Here is a 16,992-nt window from a genome sequence, read left to right on the forward strand (position 1 = left end):
AACAATGTTATTGAGTGAATATTATGAATTAATTTAATATAATCATTACAATAGAGAAATATTCTCCATCATTTCAATTGTCATGCAGTTGTCACCAGGAGAACAAGTATTACTGAATAAATACGATTTTCATCAGGATCAAGTCTGATTATTGGTTTATTTTAATTTAGTTTTTGTTTTGTTTTGTTTTGCCTGGAAAAATATTTACCCTGCTTAAGTTATAATTACCTGTTATTTGAAATGAAATTTCTACCTTTATCTGCCCCAAACTTTGGGTGGACAAAATAATTCCACAGATGAAAACATTGCTGAGTTATAAATCTATATTATTACTTTCACAAAAATCTAGCCTGTGTCCAGGATAAAATGACAATGGCACTTTGAAAGAAAGTAGATAGCTTCAAATTATGTCTTTGAGTTATGGTTCTAGGCTGTGAATTAGGCTCAGAACAGAGAAGAGAAGAAACACTTCTGTTAATATTCCCACAGTGGAAGAACAGAATGGGGTAAAAGAGCAATCATCACATTTTCACACTCTCAAAAGTAATGGGATAAAGATGTTCCCCGTAACTTTAGACCAAATGTGTAGACAAAGGAAGAAAGTGTGTGTTATTTTACTCTCATCTTCTCTCATCTCCTTGGTTAGAAATGTGTCGCTCAAGCAACTACTTATTCAAATAGTAAGTGCTTGAGGTAATTACCATTATTGAATCTCATACTGTATTAGGGATTGGAATGGGGAAGCACCCTAACTGCAGAAGCATAATCTCACTTTTCAGAGCAGTGATTTTCAAACTTGAGCATTCATCAGAAGCACCACGAGGACTTGTTAAATAGATTGCTGGGCCCACCCCGGAGTTTCTGATCAGGGGGTATGGGCGGGACCCAAGGATTTGCATTTCTAGTAAGTTCACAGCTGATACTGACACAATTGGTCTGAGAACCACTTTTTGGGAACCACTGCTCTTGAAAGCAGCACAGCAAAAGTGAAACATATTTTGGAATGCAAAACCTGTTTCAGCTGTGGCTCCACCGCTTCTTAGGTTACTTGCTTCTGTTGCCCCTATTTGCTCATGTGGAAAATGCTGAGTACTAATATCTGCCTCATCAGGTTTTGGAGTATGTGTGAAACTATATGTGATTGTAACTGCATCTTTATGTAAGTGTATGAAAAATGCATATGCCACCGGTATGATTTCCTTCATCAACTTGGAGTACTAATCCAAGTCCATCTTTTTTATGTTTCCAGTTAATCATTCCTACCTCTACTTGTCCAATGTAGATAGATGTTCAATGTCTGCCTCTTGAGACCACCTCCTTCCCCCAAAACATATTATCTCAGGAGTTTACTCAGTTTGAAGAGCAGTCCACCTTCCAACTCTAGAAGAGAGAACCTCAGAGTCTAATCAGCCCACTGACCATTATTTCTGCTCCACCACACAATGTCATCATTCGAAACTCAGCTCACACCATTGGATGGAATTTTTCATCTGTACAATGCTCTTGCTAGACCAAGTTTCATTACAGGCCACAGTGGTGCCCCAAACTTAGGATCCAAGATTGCAGCTCTTTCAGCTCACATACATAGGCTGTTATTTCCCTAAAATGTGCCACCGTACAGGACAATTGGGTATGATGGGTTTTCAGTCTAGGCCACATGCTATGCTAATGCCAGCACCCACTGCTACCTGGCCCAACCTCCAGACCATGTTATGGTGCCAGGGTTACCAGGCTTGACTCCCCCTTTTCATGAGATGAATGCTCCTGTGTGACTTAGGGTGCCCATTCTGCAATCTCAGTTCTCCTCAACAGGACCCCAGTGAGGTGTTCCAGCTGTCCTCCCTGGGTCTGTGCTTGTACATCTGAAATCTTCTAATAATCTAAAAAGGGAAAAGGGCTGGAATTTCAATTGTTTAATTTCAAGATCGGTCCTCAATGCTTATGTCAGCTTACCTCCCTCAATGGCCTGCCTTCAGTGATTTTGCCAACCACTCCCACTTCTTCCCATTCCCCTGGCTCTACTGGAAAAGTCCTAGCAAGTAGGAGGCTGTCCCTAACTAGTAGCCATTACAATGACCACCAACCTTCTTATAACTTCACTCTACTCTCCCAGGTGATGACATGGGGCTCTTGCAACTGAGGATACTGCTGATCCTTTACAGAAGCTGGTTTTTCATCTATCCATTACTTGAGATGTGGAGGTTTTCCTTGTCCTCTTTCCTAGTGAGATCCGGTCTTCTTGCCACACACTCTGCCATTTGCTCACCATCCAGAATCCCTGCAACATTTCACTCTTTGCAACTGGGTGGGCAATGCGCTAAAAGCAAAGATCCTCTTTGTCCTCTCTGCTAAAAGCTGAACCAGAGCCAGTTCCAAGCAGGCCTCTTGCACTCCCTCCTTTCTTAACCCTTCTTAACTTTCCAACAGAAGGCACAGCAAGGCCCATCTCACTCCCACCAGAGGAAGAAAAAAGAGGAAGACAAGGAAAGGAAGGAAACTTGCCCCAACCCCGACCAAAAATTTCCTAGTGTGGGACCTTGACACACAATGGAGTAATTTCTCCAAGGATTCTGGGGTGGGGGTGGGAGCATGGCAGAAAAAGGGAAGAATCTGCTTTTTAAAAAAGAACCAAAAAACTGATGAAGTGGCAGAGTTAAAACTTTCCCTCAATATTTATGTGCAGAATCTATATCTAGTGCTTTTTAAAAATCATTGTTGTTAAGATATAGCAAAATAATAATTACCCAGTCATTCAATAAAAATGTGTCCAATGCTTGTTCTGAGTAAGGACTGTTCTATGTGCTAGTGACAGTTATGGGAAGAATGGCGCAAGGAATCCACCCTATGGATGCTTTGGGTCAAGGAGGGAGTTCCAAAGACACGACATTGATGACGTGAGCATCTGTCACAGCAGTTCAAGGTTCTGAACAATGAGCCCCATAGGAGGATCATACAGCTATTCAACCCAGAGCTCAGAGAAATTGTTTTCTCCTCAGGAGGAATTGTTCCCATGCTGTGCCATGATCTCCTGGCCTCCTGACAATGAGACATGCTCTCTATGGTGTTTTTCTCTGCTCACAGGGACAGTAAGTATCTATTCTATATACTCTGTGTACATGTTGCCCCTTGGGGTTGATAGCAGCTCTCTTCTAAATGGGTTAACCAGCAGCAGAGATGCAGCCTGTGGTTATGAAGTGGAGTCATGTTTACTATTAGTTTATGGACAATAGTGAGGAGTTTGTGTCTGCCTGTTCCACCTGTTACTATTTTAATAATCTCTCTTAGAAGTATGCACAGAAATACATTCTAGGTTTGATAATTCTATATTTCATTCTTCAAAATAGAATGGCATTCTTCAAAATAGAATGAGCTCAATAAATAATAATAATAATGTCTAACTTAATTCTTAAGTAACAATTCATAATTTATAAAACTGGTATGAATACATGAGCTCTTTATAACAACTCTATGAAGCAAATAAAATGATCTTCATTGTTATGGATAAACCGTACCTCTGAGAAGTTCAGAGGTTTGCCTAGATCTCAGCCAGGGTGACTGATTACTGAGGGACGTTTGGTAATATCTGGGAGCATTTTTGGTTGCCTCAACTTGAGGGGCACAGAAGGTGGCTACAGGCATTTGGTGAGTAGAAGCCAGGGATGCTGTTAAACATACTGTATGTAATGGCCAGGATACACTTCCACATCAAAGAATTTTCCAGCCTGAAATATCAATAGTGCCAAGGTTAAGAAAAGCTGCTCTAGGATCACAAAGCTGGTAAAATCTGAACCCATGTCTATTACTCTAAATCCAGTATTTTTTTTCTATGTCCCCCAACTGTAAAGCTTTCATCTTGAATTGAATGGGGAAGCATCGCCTATTACATTTTACATTATGTTCATTTTGGTTTCCCTTTTTCCTGAGCTCTGGGGAAGGGGTGGAAATTTTGCCTTTAGTAGACAGTGAAATATTGCTATAATATAAAATCGTTCCTAGTGATTCTGGAAAATCTTTCAGCATAATTTCCACCTCTTTGCAACTTTATCAAACTCTGTTGTGTCTGCAATTACAATTTTTTGGACTACAAAGGGTGATAAATTTTACTGTTTCTCAATTCTAAGACTAAGATAGACAACATCTAGAACCATGTAAGAGAGATGGGAAGCAGGAGTAAATGACTGATTAGCATGTGTGTGTGTTCTCAATTATTGACGGTAATGGCCCGTGGATGTAATGTGAACTTGCCAGTGCTGCTGATAATCCAAAAGTCATTTTTATTGAGATTTGGAATATGAAACACTTTTTAAAAGGAGAGTCATCTATCTAATAATCACTTTAATTTTGAGGTAAGCTACTATAGCAGTTATTTTTAATTCCCTAAATACACATCACTGTAAGGCAGAGAGGCATCCAAGAATGTGCTAGTCAGTGGGGGATGCCAACAAAGATTAAAAATTGGAACAAGATTAGTAAAGGAATGGCTAAAAAAGCTGTGGTATAGGCATCTCCTAGCCAAGGGCAGGAGAGTTGAGGGCATGGATACCAGAGCCAGACAACCTGGGTTCTGACCCTGACCCTGAAAGCTTACTAACATTATGATCTTGAGCAAGTTACTTAATTTCTCTCTGCCTCAGTTTCCTCAACTATAAAATGGGAGTGTATATAATACCTGCCATATAGGGTGGTGCTGAGAACTAAATGTATCTTAAAATGTGCCTGGCACATAATAAGTGTGGTAGTGCTATATATTTTCTATATTTTGTAGGCATTAACATGAATCCGGCAAATCTATGTATAGTGATGTGAAAACATGGCATGACATCCCGTTAAGTGATAAAAAGAAAAAGAAAGGAAAGAAAATCACAGAGCCATAATTATCACACTGGCGCATTTATATTTTAAAAATCCCTAATGACTAGATAGGTGAGTTATAGGTTGCACAGTGAGGAAGAACTTGAACGCTTTTTATTCCATGAGAGAAGTTTACAATCACTTTCTGGTTTGGGAGTAGGTGAATACTTGTCACCTTGAAGCAGACTTTCTTTTTTTCTTTTTTAAGACAGAGTCTCACTCTGTTGGCCCAGACTGGAGGGCTGTGGCGTGATCTTGGCTTACTGCAACCTCTGCCTGCTGGGTTTAAGTGATTCTCCTGCCTCAGCCTCCCAAGTAGTTAGGATTACAGGTGCCCACCACCATACCCGGCTAATTTTTGTATTTTTAGTAGAGACAGGGTTTCACCATGTTGGTCAGGCTGGTCTTAAACTCCTGACCTCAAATGATCTGCCCGCCTTGGCCTCCCAAAGTGCTGGGATTACAGGTGTGAGCCACCGCACCCAGCTTGAATCAGACTTTCCTTTACTTTTTTTTTTTTTTTCTCAGTTATGGAATATAAAATCAGAAGCCCAGTTGGGCCTCAGGGAAAGGGCATAGAAAGACCTTTTAAGTTCCTTCAAAGGCCACCTCTCCTAAGATCCTTTGGAATGCGAATCTGGTCATTTGGGAAGAGGTGGGCAGATGGTGGAGGGGTTCAAGGAGCCCTCTGGAAGTACAGGGATCTTGTTGGTTACTATACAATACTCCACTGTAGATTATACAATTTATCTATTCAATTGTCCCTCAAATTTAGGTTTTCCAAGTTTTGGCTATTATAAGCACAGCTGCTTTGAACATTCTATATATGTATTTTTGTGGATACAGCACTTATTTCTTTTGAGTGTGTAACGTGGTTAGAACCTGTCTACTATATTAACATGGTCATGTCTGAGGTCTATTGGCAAGAATATACAGGCATTTCTCTGTATCTGAGGGTGATTGTTCTAGGCCTTCCTGCGGATACCAGACTCCACAGAGTCCTGATATAAAATGGGATAGTATCTGCATATAACCAGTGCCATCCCCCCATATACTTTTAAATCATCTCCACATTACTAGTAATACCTAATGCAATGTAAATTCTTTGTAAGTACTTGTTACACTCTATTGCGTAGGAAATAATGACCAAAAAATATTCTTATATGTTCAATACAGAATTTTTTTGAATACAGTATTTTTGATCTGTAGCTGGTTGAATCCACAGATGTGGAACCCCCAAATATGGACAGTCAACTGCACTCCAGTGGTCCCAAAGAGGAATGCCACCACAGGGTAGAAGAACCTATCTGGGTGGCAAAGCCTGTATACTGTGGCCTAGGAGTACATGAGGGTGACCACTTCTGGTCCAGTTATAGCTGAGGTGGGAAGCACATTTGGACAACCTTCCTTTGCCCAGAGTTAACACACGTGAGAATGGACAAAGTGGATAATATTGGAGTCCATGTGTACGGTTCCACTGTCCCTGTGTAGAACACAATATTAGACATTGGAACAATGAAGCACTCTAGGACAGTACTGGCCCTTTAGAGGTTTAGAGTCTAATTGAGGAGGCAGCAGCAATATATAAATCTATACATTATAATAGTTTATATTAGAAGCAATATGTTCATCTCATACATTGCTGGTATGATTGCAAATTGGTAAAGCCACTCTGGAAAACAGTTTGCTGGTGTCTACTAAAACTAAAATGTGCCTATCTGTGACCTAGCAATTCTAGGCATGTAATAGGTGTATCCTAGGTACACACTCAAAAGAAACAAGTGCTGTATCCACAAAAATACTTATATAGAATGTTCAAGGCAGCTCTACTCATAGTAACCAAAACTTGCAAAACCTAAATTTTGGGGAAAATTGAGTAGACAAATTGTTGTATATCTACAATGGAGTATTACGCAGCAATAAAAAGAAAAACAGCCTTCTCCTACAGGCAACCACATGGACAAATTGCACAGATACAATGAGTGACAGAAGCCAGATGCACTTGAATATACACTGGATGATATATTCCACTGGATGATGTTCCAAGTTCAAGAACATGCAAAACTAATCAGTGGCAACAGAAGTTCAATGGGATGGGTATTGACTACGAAGCAGAAGGAGGAAGCCTTCTGGGTTGTTGTAAATGTTTTATATCTTGATCTGGGCAGTGGTTACACTGATGTATATATATGTAAAAATTTATCGAGCTATATAGTTTTTCACTTTTTATCATACATATATTGTACCACCGCTTTTTGTTTCGCGACAGACTCTCACTCTGTCACCCAGACTGGAATGCAGTGGCACAATCTCAGCTCACTGCAACCCCCGCCTCCTGGGTTCAAGTGATTCTTCTGCCTTAGACTCCCTTGTAGCTGGGACTACAGGTGCCCACCACCATACCCAGCTAATTTTTGTATTTTTAGTAGAGATGGTGTTTCACCGTGTTGGCCAGGCTGGTCTTGAACTCCTGGCCTCAAGTGATCTGCCCGCCTCAGCCTCCCAAAGTGCTGGGATTACAGGCATGAGCCACTGCACCTGGTCTGCAGCTTTTTTTTTTTTTTTCTCAAGTTTTTGTGTTAAGTAAATGAGTTCAGAGCACTGAGTGATGGGTGAAGGTCAAGAAGTCAAGCAGACTTCAGAGGGGAGGGAAGAATTGAGGTGGATTTGATGGAAGGCTGGAACCTGCACAAGGAAACTGCAAGAGGGAAGTTAGATCATGGAAGGAAATAGTTGAGAACAAATGCATCATAGCACAGATGCCAAGAAAGCTTGGAAAATCTTGAGCTTTCTCTTCAACATTCATCTTCCCTCCCCACCAGTTGAGAAGCCCTGGGTGTTATGTAGGATAGTTAGTCTTCACTCAGCTCCAAGGGTAGGCTTTGATAGATTTGAGTGTTAGCAACATAATTACTTAGGGATGAATGTAAACCAGTCATGACATGATTTGAGTCAAAGGCAAGTATATTCCTAAAATGGTCCAGTCTAACCTCAGCTGAGGCTTTAGTGTCAAGGTTCAGGGGGCACCAACAGCTATCTCCGTCTAGAGGCAAACAAAAGAGTGATTGCTTCTGTTTTTACTGGTAGCCATCTTGGTAACATGAGGGAGTTAGCCTGACATAAAATTGGGCTGAGCTGAGAGAAAAGTAGAGAAATGAAGTTAGAGCTGTATTTGATGGCTCTAAACCTTTTTGGATTTGCAAGCCCTTTATCATTTAAGCCAGTTTGAATTGATTTTTCTATTGCTTCGCAACCCTGATGGCTTTTCTGCTAACCTATACACAGCATTTCTTGAATGCTCGTTTTCATGGCCATAGCCACAGCCCTATTTCAGAATCTCATAAGCAGTAGTTAAGTGAACTGCAGTAGCTTTCTAACTGGTCTCTGCCTTCAGTTTCTTTTTACCTTCATTCATCCTCCATGTTGCCTCCAAAATGTTCTCAGGCACATCTTATCACTGCCACCATGTGATCATCCTAATGGTTCCATGCATTGTGAAAAAAGGTCAATGGCACATGTATACCTATGTAACAAACCTGCGTGTTCTGTGCATGTATCCCAGAACTTAAAGTATAATAAAAAAATAAAAAATAGAAAATAGAAAAAAGGCCAATGGATCCAAATTTGCTGGGTTTTAACAGTTTAGTCCTTTGATTCTTCTCACAAACCCTAACAAGATCCTTACCCTCTAGCCTTCCCATCTTTGCCAGAGTTAATGCTTCAGCCCAGGACATTCTTTTCTCTCTATCTGCTTCATGGGAGTACCACTTTTCTTTCCAGATTCAACTCTAGTCTCATCTCTTCTAAGAAGCCTTCTAAGATCTCTCCAGCTGATAGCAATGACTCCTTGCATTATAGTATTATGGCATGATTTTACCTCTTGATAACTCTTTATATAGTTTGTCAGGGGTTTGGGTGATTTATTCTTGTCTAGCCTACCCATTAGCATGTAAAGGCTGGGAGGTTAAGGGCCCTAGTTTTTCATCTTGAATGAATTCTTCATTGCCCCTTGCATAGTGCTTTTCATAGACAAACTGCTCAATGTCTTGTGTCCTCAATGTCATGTGTCCTATGCATAATTGACTAGAGCAAAGACTTCCTTTAGGGGAGGATATGGAAATAAAGTTGGAAAAGTTAGGTGGGGGTGGGGTTGGAGGGCTGCTTTTGGAGGATTTTAAAATCCAGATTAGATATATTAATTATTTTATTGCACTTTGGAATAGGCAAGATTGTTTTCCAAAATTTCTTTCATTCTTTCTATATTGTTTACTCTTTTTAAACCTTTACCTTTTTTTTTTTTTTTTTTTTGAGATAGAGTCTTGCTCTGTCACCCAAGCTGGAGTGCAGTGGTGCAATCTTGGCTCACTGCAACCTCCGCTTCCCAGGTTCAAGTGATTCTCGTGCCTTGGCCTCCCGAGTAGCTGAGATTACAGGCACACACCACCACACCCAGCTAATTTGTGTATTTTTTTTAGTAAAGACAGGCTTTCACCATGTTGGCCAGGCTGGTCTTGAACTTCTGACCTCAAGTGATCCGCTCACCTCAGCCTTTTTAACCATCTCCTTTTCTTTGGGGGAGAGGGAAGGGGGAAAGCAGCTCTCGGGTTTGAAATATCATGCGGTTTGAGAAGAAATAGAATGCAAAGATGATTAGCTTTTTTTTCTCCTCTCCATTATGATCCCATAATAGACTTCATGAATATCCTTGATAGCAAAGCAATGAGGGCCATTGCATTAGACTGTTCTTACATTGCTATAAGAAACTACCTAAGACTGGGTAATTTATGAAGAAAAGAAGTTTAATTGACTCACAGTTCCACAGGCTGTACAGGATGCATGGCTGGGGACGCCTCAGGAAACTTACAGTCACAGCAGACAAAGGGGAAGCAGGCACATCTTCACATGGCACGGCAGGAGAGAGAGAGCAAAGGGGAAGGGTTACACACTTTTAAACAGCCAGATCTCATGAAGTCACTCACTATTATGAGAACAGCAAGGGGAGTCCGCCCCCATGATTCAATCACCTCCCATTAGGCCCCTCCTCCAACACTGAGGATTACAATTTGACATGAGATTTGGGTGGGGACACAGAGCCAAACCATATCACCCATCTACTTGAGCAGTGGCTATAAACTTTTTTTAATGATAACCTAGTATGCATGTACTATACTGTATATTATACAGCTGAAACAAGACTTTTGTAAATCAGCAATACTCTTGTTATGATGCATGTTAGTATTTTCCGTTATGCCATTTCACTTCAAACAAACAAAAACAAAAAGTTGATCTAAATCAATTTCATGACCATTAAAGAAATGTGTTCTTCTCAGGCACATCTGATCACTGTTGTCACATGCATGATTCTAAAGGTTCCAAGCATTGTGAAAAAAAGCTAATGGATCCAAACTTCCTGAGTTTTAACACTTTAGTCGACATATGAAAAATGTGGCATTAAAGCATATATATCCTAATTACTAGGTTACAATTGTTGAATGAGCTAAGTGCCTTTGCCAATATTTTATATTTAATTTGATATAATAATTTTATGACAGAGTATTATACCCTTTTAATAGATGAGAAAAGGGAGGCTTAGAGGTACAGATCCAAGGTCACACAGCTGCATATGGCAGAGCTGAGATTTAAACAAAAGTAGACCAAGCTTCTGCTTACAGCTCAGTGACATGTGCCATAGCTTTAAGTGACAGCCAATGCAGTGAAGATTTGCATGTGCTGATTTTTTCCCAGATGGAGTCTCGTTCTGTCATCCAGACTGGAGTGCAGTGGCACCATCTCAGCTCACTGCAACCTCTACCTCCCGGGTTCAAGCTATTCTCCCGCCTCAGCCTCCTGAGTACCTGGGATAGGCGTGTGTCATCACTCGAGGCTAATTTTTGTATTTTTAGTAGAGACGGGGTTTCATCATGTTGGCCAGGCTGGACACGAACTCCTGACCTCAAGTGATCCACCCACCTCGGCCTCTCAAAGTGCTGGGATTACAGAGGCGAGCCACCATGCCCGGCCTACATATGCTGATTTTTAAACTTTCAGCACACGCAAGGGAAAACAAGACCACTGACGTACAGACAAAATGCTCTCCAGCCTACAACTTCATTTCTTCTCTGGATCTCTATTCTGGCCCTAGAAATCTGCAAGTCCTCCAAAAAAAATGACAAAACCCTTAAAATAGAATACTCAGGCTGCAACAGAAAAAACAGTTTTATGATTAGGAGGAAACTTCTAGAAGGCTGGTACTAAATCTTTTTCAGTCTTCTTTAAATTACCAAAATTCCATGGACACTCAGAATGAAAGATTGTTGAAATTTTATTTTTTTCCTTTTCCTAAACTCCCAAACCATCTAAAAGCAGGCAAAATCTAAATTCTACTCTGTATATGTCTAGGTCTAGTAAGGAAGGTTTATTATCTTAAACATCAATCTGTTATGTATGACTTGATTTCTAAAATTGCTTAATTTTCTGGGTCATTCCTGGAGGAATACTTATGCACTATGCAGTGTGTTGGGTCTTAAGGATACAAAGAGCTGCTCTTCACCTTTAAAGGGGGAACATGCGCTGAAAACAGAGAACATAATAAACCAATAATTGTGCACAGTGGGACCCATGCAGAAATAATGGTACAAGGTGTTGAGGAAAGACAGTGAATTGAATCGTAATCCTGCCAAGGCAGAATTTTGATTTTTCCTACTTTTAGGTGTTTTGGGGGTTTGGGAAAGGAAAAGGGAAAAATGCATCTTTGACAATGTTTCATTCTTAGTGTCCATGAAGTTACATTAATTTAAATAAGACTCAAAAGATTTAGTGGCAGTCTCAGAGAAGCCTCCTTCTAATCATAAAACTGTTTTCTCTGTTGCAGTCTGAGTGTTCTATTTTAAGGGTTTTGTCATTTTTTGGAGGACTTGCAGAGTGGGAGACTAGGGCAGGAATGGAGATCCAGAGAAGAAATGAGGTTGTCAGCTAGAGAGTATTTTGTCTGTACCTGGGTGGTCCTGCCTTCCCTTGTGTGTGCTGCAAGTTTAAAGTTCAGCACATGCAGGTCTTCCCTGCAGTTGGCCATGACCTAAAGCCATGGCACATGTCACTGAGCTGTAAGGAGAAGCACGGTCTACCTATGTTTAAATCTCAGCTCTGCCATATGTGGCTGCGTTAAGTCTCCTCCTCTGTAAAATGTTAAAATGTTACAACAGTGAAGCAGTACGATGACAGCACCTCGTATTGTAATAAAAATAATGAAGACACTGTCCCCATGGCTTGGTAAAGTAAGGCAATTATTGTACTTATATCTTTAGGGTCTAGAGCTTAAGTGACAGGAGTCAGTAGCCTGCTGGAAATCAAACTCACCAGCAACATTTACTAAAAGTGAAATCAAGCTAAAATGAAACCCCAAGAAAAACTGGAAAAAATATGGAAGCTGCACTTTTTAGGGTAAAGTGTGCATCTTGAGGGTACAGACAGATTCTTCATTCATTTATTTAACATATAGTTATTGAATACTTTATATGTGCCAGGCACTGCGTGGGTGTAGAGACATGGAGTGGATAAGATTCATGTACTCTGGCATCATGGAGTCTACAGTCTGATGAGGGAGCTGGGCAATGTAAAAGAAAATGCATCAACATGAGGATCCCATTTGGGCACAGTGGCCCTAAGCTAATGTTATGGCAAGAATAATACGATTGAGTGCTTACTTTAGACAGAATAGTTAGGAAGGTCTGTAGGAGGAGGTGATGTTTAAGCTGAGACCAGAAAGATGGATGACATGGAGTTAGCCTTGTGAACAGCGATGGAAAGAATTAAGAGACCAGCATATGCAAAGGCCCTGGGGTGTGTAGAGGACTGTGTGTGTCATAAATCTCTGGACTTCTTTCACACAAACTGGCTGAAGCTCTCCCCATCCCTGTTGCCAGCTGCCTTTCTGACTCAGACTTACACTGTGAGTAGGGCTCCAGATTGAGGTCCTGGCTGGTTAGTTACACCCATTTGACTTATCAACCTAAAAATATGCTGGGATAGTCTTCCCTTTCTACACGTTTGCCACAGGCTGTATCTTGCTTACTGTAACTTAGCCATTCAATCAAGACTGCCCTTGACATTTATCTCATTCTGATTTTTTTTTTCCTACATTTTTGCCTCAGGTCCTGAAAGAATGGCTGCTGACACAAGGTAGATGCTCAAAAATTACTTGCTGCATCTTTGGATGAATTTCATTAGAGCTTCAGAGAGGAAATTTTTGTTGTTGTTTGTGGCGCTATTTGCTTGTTTATTTTAACATAGGTGGGACTCGGGGAGAACAAACTGGATGGAATTTGAAGGAGAATGGTAGGGCATTCTGGATTACCAGAGGGCTGCCTGGCTATGCCGCTCATTAATGACATGACCTTGGCCCAGTCATCCCACTTGAGCCCTGACATTCTCAACTACAAATGAGGGCTTTAGACCAAGTACCCTTCAACATATAATGTTTTTTGTCTATGAATCCATGGGGTATCAATATTTGCCACTCTTTCCATACTACTGTGAAAGAAGCATTATCTTTAGGTATTAACTTAGCTCATGCAATAATGATGCCTTATATTTGATAGAAATTTGTCATTTACAAAGCACCTTCATTTACATTATCTCATTTGATTTTAACCAGTCATGTAAGGTATTTAAGATAGTTATAATTTTTTTTTTTTACATCTGACATAATGTGAAACTTGCCCAAGGTCACAAAGAGGCAGAAAAGGGAATGAATGACACTTGTCTGTGCTGTTCTGAGTATAGGTGGCACAATGAATCAGATAGGATCTCTATCATGTGTGAGTGAAGCAAATTTTTTTAGTTTACCCCCTAGAATAGCGGTCACTACTTTAGAAAAAAATGTTAATGACAGTTTTGACAATGTTCAAATGTAAATAATCTTTTTTTGTATTAAGTTCTTTAGTAGTAAGGATCAGAAAAGTACTTAGGTTAGCTTACCTGGGGAAAGGGACCATTGCAGGAATTAGCAATCTCATGGACAGGGGATACTGGACTCCTCATAGTCATTGGGAAGGAATCTCTAGGACTTGTTTGTCTGCTTTTCTTGGAACTCCCAAGACCGTTCTCTCTTATCTGAAGAGCAGTTTCCTCTGCTTACTCATGGTTCTTGTTTCCCTATAACCATGGCTCTCACATGGCTTAGCTTGCTGGGACCAGGTCTGGCCCGCTGACTACAAGATGTGCCTGATCCATCACTCACCATAGGCTATGGTCAATCTCTTCCTCTTTGCTCCTGGGGTCCAATCTGCTGGGGCTGGTGGGGCTGGGGCAAGAAGGAGTCATGTGGCACCCCCATCAAGTTCTACCTTGCTATGAACTGAATGTTTGCGTCCCCTCCAAAATTCAGTTGAAACCCTAATTCCCAATGTGCTAGTATTAGGAGGTGGGGTCTTTGGGAGATAACTAGGGTTAGCTGAGATCATGAATGGGGAGCCTCCATGATGGCATTAGTGTTCTCATAAGAAGAGGAAGAAAGACCAAAGCTCTCTCTTTCTCCACTATGTGAGAATTCAGTGAGAAGGTAATCATTTGCAAGCCAGGAAGGGAGCCCAGTCCAGAACTTGACCATGACGGCACCCTGATGTCAGACTTTGTAGCCTCCAGGGGTGTGAAAAACAAATGTCTGCTGTTGAAGTCACCCAGTCTGTGGTATTTTGGCCAGCCTGAATTGACTAAGACATACCTCTATATGAGGATTTATGAATAAGTTCCTAGGCAAGGGAGTCCGCAAATTGAAGAGGCATCCCAAAACATGCCTACTACCCCTCCTTTTTTAAGTTTCACAGGATCCTCTTGGTTCTCCTTTTCTTAGGTGCCTCCAATCTTCTAAGTATAACTTATTCTCTGACAATTCTGTGACAGAATAAGTACTTATTCTCTGACAATTAAGGAAAAACAAAAACAAAAACAAAAAAGAAGACAAAACACCCACATTTGTCCCTGAAATTTAAAATACGAAGGGTTGTTCCCTGGTTTTCTGATTGTAGGGTCAAAAAGCGAAGAATTAACTAGACTAGTAATTGGATATCTTTAGATCCCAAACCTCATCCTATCATTGGTTTCTGGATAGATTATTTATTGCCCTTGAAATTCAGTAGAATGGGGCTGGGCGCAGTGGCTTACACCTGTAATTCCAGTACTTTGGGATGCCGAGGTGGGTGGAACACCTGATGTCAGGGGTTTGAGACCAGCCTGACGAACATGGAGAAATCCCGTCTCTACTAAAAATACAAAATTAGCCGAGTGGGGTGGCGCATGCCTGTAATCCCAGCTACTTGGGAGGCTGAGGCAGGAGAATCGCTTGAACCTGGGAGGCGGAGTTTCCAGTGAGCCAAGATCGTGCCATTGCACTCCAGCCTGGGCAACAAGAGTGAAACTCCATCTCAAAACAAAACAAAACAAACAAACAAAGAAATTCAGCGGAATGAGGAGTCTTAAAAACCTAAAAGCTAGAAGGGGTTTTATTGGATTATCTAATCTAACCTCTGGATTTTACAGCAAAAGACATTGACATTGGGCCTTAGTTCAAAGAATGACTAGAGGTAGAGCCAGTGGAATTTCTCCTAACCCAACGTTTGTGATCTTTTCATTACATCATCTAAGCAGAATCTGTAGGGTTTAACTCTGAGAATTGGGGATGATGCTTGTGATAATGCAGCATAAAGTCTAAATGTAAGATATAATTTTGAGAACACAGAATGGGGATGGAAGACAGGAATCTTCACCATGTGTGAATGTACAGGAAACAACCAATAAATGCCTTAATTCTTGTTCTGTAAAAACTTACATGTAAGTAAAAGATTGCCGAAATTGATCTGAACTCTGTTACTGCCACAAACTTTTATCAGCAAATGGAGATTAGGATGTTCCCACTGCCAGATGGTATATAGGAATATGGTTATACCCATTTGACTTATCAACCTAAAAATATGCTGGGATAGTCTTCCCTTTCTATACATTTGCCACAGGCATGGGAAAAGGCCTCTGGTACTAATCATTTAATGTGGACTGTTATCACAGACTGTCTGCTTTCAAAGGTAGCCTCTGTCAGTCAATATAGTTATGTGACTTAGTTAAGTTTGTACCACTTACAAAACTTCTTCCTTGGGTCAAGCTACTCAATTTTACTTGCTTCTGTTGCCCAATATACAAAATAGGGTAGTAATACATACTCCATAGGGTTATTCTTAGGCTTAAAGTAGCCAATATTTGTGAAGTTATAGGAACAGTGTTTAGCATATAGTAAACACATATGTGTTATCTGTCATTATTATTACTTGCTTTTCTGTTGCAAGGACTAAAAGCTATTGTTTTGGATTAGGGAAATTTCCATTTAAAATTCCATTGGCTAGGTTAGAGGTTATCAGCTGATTTAGCAAGGAATTAGAGATGGAAAGGAATTATTTCTTTCATGGTGGCTTCATCTTTATCTGTATCCACTATAAAATTCGTAAAGTGGGCGTTATTTGCTTTTCACAGACCAGAAAGCAGGCTAGAGAAGGTAACTGCTTGGCCAGAAATGGAAGTTGAGTCAGTCGTGGCTTAAGGTACAAACTACATTTGAGTCTACAAAGCAATAGATGAAGGTCTTCGCCAAGTGAAGACTTTCTGGACTTGGAAAGTTCTCACACTTCCAGCGATCTATAAGACGATAGGGTGGGGGAGTTAGGGGTGAGGACCCACACCCCTCTTCCAGCCTAGGATCAACTTGGCTCAGAGGCCTTTTCCCATGCCACCCAAGGCTCGCTGAGAAATCCGGCTCCACAAAGTGGGAGAACCCAGGGTCGGGCTTGTCGTGAGTGAGGCCGGCCCAGTCTTTCCCGAGCCTTCCTCAGGGAGACCTGGGGGTATCTCACTTCCCTGCGGAAGTCTGTGGAGTTTAATTTGTAAATTGGTGCCGAAACTACACTTTTGTGTCAAAGAGCAAGGACGGTCAAGAAGCGGCAACACGAAGAAGAGCGCATGGAAATGGGGCCTGCGAAGGACCTCGGCCTCGGGAATCCCACAGTGCCGCCCCACGCGCGACGCCTACCCGAGCACAGCCACCCGCCTCCGCTCCCGGAGGAGGCGTGGTCGACCACCACCGCCATCTTGGCCGCCTCT

General features: G+C 41.1%; 1 protein-coding gene and 1 long non-coding RNA gene across 2 annotated transcripts in view; one reads left to right on the forward strand and one right to left on the reverse strand.

The window, feature by feature from the left end:
* The first annotated feature begins 3,069 nt into the window (after positions 1-3,069).
* TCF4 (transcription factor 4) overlaps positions 3,070-16,992 on the forward strand; it is a 381,116-nt gene continuing 367,193 nt past the window's right edge. The window contains exon 1 of the mRNA XM_058438310.1: positions 3,070-3,086. The gene's annotated coding sequence lies outside the window, so the exon portion shown is untranslated. The remainder of the gene's footprint in view (positions 3,087-16,992) is intronic.
* On the reverse strand, positions 3,587-16,960 carry LOC131383437 (uncharacterized). Its single transcript, XR_009213450.1, has 3 exons — positions 16,922-16,960; positions 9,664-9,747; positions 3,587-3,722 (listed from the first exon to the last, which is right to left on the reverse strand). It is a non-coding gene; the product is annotated as an uncharacterized LOC131383437 (long non-coding RNA).

The sequence above is a fragment of the Hylobates moloch genome, unplaced genomic scaffold, assembly GCF_009828535.3.
Source record: "Hylobates moloch isolate HMO894 unplaced genomic scaffold, HMol_V3 SCAFFOLD_5, whole genome shotgun sequence".
Classification (NCBI taxonomy): Eukaryota; Metazoa; Chordata; class Mammalia; order Primates; family Hylobatidae; genus Hylobates; species Hylobates moloch.